Source organism: Lampetra fluviatilis, chromosome 25, assembly GCF_964198595.1.
Source record: "Lampetra fluviatilis chromosome 25, kcLamFluv1.1, whole genome shotgun sequence".
Taxonomy (NCBI): domain Eukaryota; kingdom Metazoa; phylum Chordata; class Hyperoartia; order Petromyzontiformes; family Petromyzontidae; genus Lampetra; species Lampetra fluviatilis.
Window position 1 is genome coordinate 9910934 of NC_136299.1, and position 5653 is coordinate 9916586.

General features: G+C 54.9%; 1 long non-coding RNA gene across 3 annotated transcripts; it reads right to left on the minus strand.

The window, feature by feature from the left end:
- Positions 1-281: 281 nt before the first annotated feature.
- LOC144941792 (uncharacterized) lies at positions 282-5421 on the minus strand. 3 transcript variants are annotated; one of them, XR_013639267.1, is made up of 3 exons: positions 5285-5421; positions 4429-4573; positions 282-1269 (listed from the first exon to the last, which is right to left on the minus strand). It is a non-coding gene; the product is annotated as an uncharacterized LOC144941792 (long non-coding RNA). The 3 variants fall into 3 exon arrangements; XR_013639268.1 differs by lacking the exon at positions 5285-5421 and adding an exon at positions 4867-5210; XR_013639266.1 differs by lacking the exon at positions 5285-5421 and having other exon boundaries at positions 4429-4858.
- Positions 5422-5653: the final 232 nt, after the last annotated feature.

Sequence of the window (5653 nt, forward strand, 5' to 3'; positions counted from 1 at the left end):
TCCTCTATGCCACACCACCCGACTCCCCCCCCCCCCGTGTTGGCCTTAATAGGCACTCGCGAACTTCAGTATGTGAAAGGCTCAATGGGGGGGTGAACTTTGACCTGGGCTCCCTCCTTTGGGCTGCGACTCGGCCGTTCAGTGTCGACCATCAGCAAGTAGTATCCCCTGGAGCGACGTTGTCATCTTGCAACGGTTGCTTCTCTGATGAATTGCGTCTGCTAAACAAAACAAATCAGTGTAGACGAGTGTGTGATAGCAGTGACAACACACGCGCGCTGTGTCGTGCAAACTGTCAATTTGTTTTTAATGCGGTCACAATTCTGACACATATCAAGCATTTTTTGGGGGGGATCCACAAGGTCCAGACATCGAACATAGAAACATCGGGTTCATCTGCTCCCCACTCGCGTCAACCCACGACTGCCTGCACCTGGGGCACGACAACAACCTCACAAAGCCACATCGCCACCCACACGCAACTCCCGACCATCACGCCGTCACGCTGCGATTAATCCACACACATCATCATCAGCATCATCATCATCATCATCGCACGTGCCTATTAACCATCACGCAGTCACGCGATGATGCAAACCCCACACGTGTATTCACACTTGCCCCTCTTACTTTGGCAAGAGCATTCGACTTTTGCTGTTCTTGCAACACGACGATGATCCTGGACAACGCGCGGAGATCTGAACACCTCCTCCCATCGACCAACTCGCACTGACCAGCGGGGCGAAGTCTGCTCAAACTACCCCCGTGGCCCACACGGCGCTAGTGAGGGCTTCATCCGGCAGTGCATTTGACAAAGGGCTGCACTTTTTCCTTAATTACATCTCGGCCGTGCTAAAGTAACGACCACGTGGAAGAACATTGACACGGACATTATTGTTGCACCCGGCACACCAAATCAAGCATACACCTCGCTACGGCTGCTGCTCGCTAGTCACCTACCCCAGTCTATCCGGAAAAAAAACATCGGTGAGATATGAATGAAGCCTTGGTTAATGTGGTTAATAGGACGCAGTGGCGTGAACTGAACGCTGATGGGGGGTCTCCTCCTCCAAGCTACTGCAACCTCCCCCTCCTCCCCCTCTTCCTCCTCCTCCTCCGTGTCTCTTGACCGGGTCTCCCAGAGGCGTCTTCTCTCTCTCTCTGGGCTTCTCTCTACTCCTTGCCGCGGTAGACGCGCAGGTGCGTTAGAATCCATCCGGACGGGCCCGTGATGGTGAGGACGAACGCGCCCAGCGCCAACACGGTATCCTGCACACGCGCGCAAAGACAAAGATCCCCCCCCCACCTCTCAGTGTAGCCTTAACAGACTGTCGGGGCAAGTGCTGTTAGCGAGGAGCAGCACCTATGAAGGCCGACACGGTGGCACACGATGGGGTGGGTGGCCAACAAACACGTTTACACACCGCACCAGGTACTCTTTTGAGATACTCCTTCAATCGGTATGCCCCTCGTATGTGGAGCTCCCGGCCGCGCGGCGCTGATGTTACGTGAGCGCAGACTGAGTGCCCTACATCACACGCCGTTGTCTGTGCAGACTAAACACAAATACAACGGATGCCTGCCGTCCCCCGCCGCGCGCAATGACTCCGCGAGACGCACCGAGCGTGCTACAGCATTCTAAATACCGTCCGCGCGGTTCGTGTTGTACGAGTTATCCTATACGGAGCGCTGCAAGTGTCCGTCCGGCACGGTGCGGTGAAAGGCGTCGCTGCAATGCCAGTGCCACGATGCACACGCGGGTGTCGAGGCGATGTGTTGCGCAACGCACGCAGAGACCCTGATGTGAAAATCACACAAATGGATAAAGAGGTGGATACGACATCATCAGTGTGCGAGTGAGTGCCATTTGAAACCATTGGGTAGTTTGACAGCAGCAGTACGACGATGATGATGTGATGATGTGATGGTGCTGTGATGATGATGATGGGGGTGTTTTCACTATTTGTGTGTCGTCGATACGAGTGAGTGCCATTTGAAACCATTGGGTAGTTTGACAGCAGCAGCACGACGATGATGATGTGATGATGTGATGGTGCTGTGATGATGATGATGGGGGTGTTTTCACTATTTGTGTGTCGTCGATACGAGTGAGTGCCATTTGAAACCATTGGGTAGTTTGACAGCAGCAGCACGACGATGATGATGTGATGATGTGATGGTGATGTGATGATGATGATGTGATGATGATGTGATGGTGATGATGATGATGGGGGTGTTTTCACTATCTGTGTATCGTCGATGGTGGTTGTACGTCAGGGGCCCGCGGGCCTCACAATGAAGAACCCTGGGATAAAGAGTTTCCTTCCCACGGGGATGGGGGGGTGGGGGTTTGACCATACTTCACCACGCTGGTCAGTTCGGGTAGGTAAAGAGGCGAGGTGGTGGGGCAGGGGGCGGTCGGAGGGAGAGGAAGACCCAATTTTAAAATCCGATATAATTCGCCGCTGATTTTGGTCATGGTCGGGAATACGGGAATCGAATTTTAATTCGGGTCACCGCCGGGTGTATCTAGCGCAGTGCGCTAACCGCTGCGCCACCCCTCCCCCCGCGCCGACATTATGTAACCTTCAGACGATTACGTCGCTTGAAGTGTCCGCCGCATTTTATGGTGATCGGACTCACGCATTGGCTGGCTACGTGGAACATGCGTTTTGAAACATTTTAACGACATTAAATAGCGGTTCTAGATTTGAAGCTTTCGTGACTGCAATGATTCATATTGTTAGGTTTTTTCGGTAAAGTCACGGAAGTAAAAAAATAATTAATTAAAGTAAAATAAAAAATAAAATAAAAATCACGACGTTTCGGAGGCAACACAAGCTTCCGTCTTTAGTTGGAACCGTCACAGCACGATAGCTGCATTTTACCTACGTGACTTTACACGTAAAAACCTAAGAATAGTAAATAGCGGCTTTAAAAGTTCAGAGTAAAATACGCGAATGAACTCAAACACAACGTACGATTGTGCGGTACAGTCTAGAATAACTGCGCTTCGTTGTGAATTCGCTATTGTGCGTGAGCTGGCAAATGGGTCTGTCTCATCGAGGAAACATCGAGCTGCTGTGCGTAACACGCAGAGCGTGTTGTATCACGGGGCGAGGCGGTGGGTAGAGAGGCGTGTGACGGACGCATTGGTGAACGCACTGCGCCTATCCCTGAACCCGGCCCACCTGAGTTGGAGTCCCGAGCAGGATTACCGACAGTGGGCCAACGAAATCTGCACACCGATATCACCAATCCGCGTGGGCCCAGCGTGGTGAAGTATGGTCAATCGACCCCCACGACTGACTGGCACGGCGAAGGGGAAGCCCTCCATCCAGCAGTCGATGAACGCGCCTCGAGTGTGAGCTGGAGGCGGCCTTTGTTTGCGAGCGCCTATTAATGCCGCAGTTCAAATCGCAGCTACACAACGCGAGAAGGGACAGGGATCCCTCGTGTGAAGTCTGTCGACTGTCGGGGCTGGGTGTGCCTCTCGACGTGTTCACTCCGACACGGGGGCCACATGCGCGGCTGCGTGGTCGCCGCAATGACCCCGGCGCCGATGTTCGCACACCGAGCAAAGTGCTCGTTTGCTTTTGAGGCTAAGTCTACGCAGGGGGGAGGGGGGGGGGGTCTGGTAGCGATTCTCGTGTACCGTGTGTACAACTCGTGGCTGATGTTAGCCCTCCCTGGACGCGAATTCGACTGCGGCTCGCCGGGTTGGTGGCGGAGCAGTGCGCTCGCTACGCCAGGGAGCTTCACGACGCACCCAGCACTCAGTGGCACTCGCCTCACCGCGGCGTTTGTGCCAGGCTAGGTGCGCAACAGCAGCTAAGATCCCCCGTGTGGCCTCAACATACTGAAGGTCGGTACGGCACACGATGGGGGGGGGGGGGGGGCTGGTGACCAGCACCACGCCGAGCCGACTTTGTCTCCCGAGTGGCGATGTTTTATACAGCGCACCAGGTATTCATTTGATGTTGAGTCGACCTAGAGGAGACCCAGGACAGGGTCAGATATTCGTCACTGGTGTTGGTCGTGAGCGGGAACCGGGTTGGTAGCGCAGCGCGCTAACAAAAAAACAAAGACAAAGATCCCCCGTATAGCCTTCACAGACTGTTGGGGCAAGTGCTGTTAGCGAGCGCCTATGAAGTCCGGTAGGTACACGAGGGGGTAGGTAGCCAACACCACGCCCGTCCGCCTTTGTCTCCCTAGTGGCGGTTGTGCACTCACCGCACCAGGTACTCATTTGAGGCTGAGTCGACCTAGGGAAGGTCCCAGGACCGGTTGGGATAATCGTCACTGGTGTTGGTCGTGAGCGGGAATCAAACTCGGGCAGCCCGGTTCGTAGCGCAGCGTGGCGCTAACCGCCGCACCTCCGCTCCCAACAGCGCGCTAACATCACACAGACACACACACAGTACTTACCACAACTCCGATCTTCACCTCTGCGGGTCTCGAATGAATGGCGGCACGGGGGGCCGCGACTCGAGACGGACCCTGCAAAGCTGCCCGGAGCATCGCTCCCTGCGCCCGACGAAGAAGAGCCATAGCCGCGTGAATGACGCCGACCCTGGGAAGAGGACGCGAACGGTGAGCGTGGAGGGCGAGAGGAGGAGGAGCAGGAGGACTAGGAGCTGGGCACAGCGAGTGACAGCGAGCCGGCTTCTGGAGTCACGGAGTCGCTCAGCCACCGAGTCGCGCACTTTGACGCACAGAGTGACGATTGGATGGCCGCTCGGGGCCAATGAGGCTCCGCGCGTGTCGGGGATGGCGGAATATTTGGTTGCGACCCGCAGGATATTTGATAACGAACGACCGTGGTCACTTATGTAACCGTGCAGCGGTGTCTCAAACGAGACTCGCGAATGATGACGACGCTGCTGCTGCTGCTGCTTGAGACGATGAGCCTTCTGATGCGGATGACGATACTAATTCCGATGAGGATGTTTTTGATGACAATCGCTGTTGATGCTTTGTAATTGTACGACGGCGATGATGTTTACCCAATGAGAAACGAATGGCTTTGGTCGGTAGCCCAATGACTCCGTGCGCGAGAATGATGGCTTTGGTGGCGACGACCCACGGAATATTAATAATGAATGATGGTCACTTACGTAACCAAGTCTTCAACGAGACTGAACAGGGATGGCGTTCATAAAACTGACGCTGCTGCGGATTTTGATTACTGATGCTTCTGGTGATTACCCACGGCGTTAAGGATCACGACGATGCTACGACTACTTTCGATGACGATTCTCCCGATGACATTTGATATAGATACCTTCGATTGTTTGCTGTCGTTGCTGGAGGCTGCTGGCTGCTGCTGCTGCTGACTTGAACGCAATTACTGTTGGTGTTCGCTAGGGGTCATCGATAGACTCGCGCGAGACGTCTCGCGGACAATAAACACATTCCGTGAGTAGGTTAAACGTTGAGTTTTATAAGGGCACCACGAGGTGACCAGTCCCTCCCCTCCCACCCCCAACCTTCCCACCCAGCCCCTCCCCGCCCCTCCCTCCCCTCCCAGCCCCTTCCTCCCCACCCAGCCCCTCCCTCCCCACCCAACCGCACCACTCCCATTTTGGGATGCACGACGGACGGACGGACACAATCATCCCATGTGGGCTGGTGTAACCAGGAGGTTCCTACC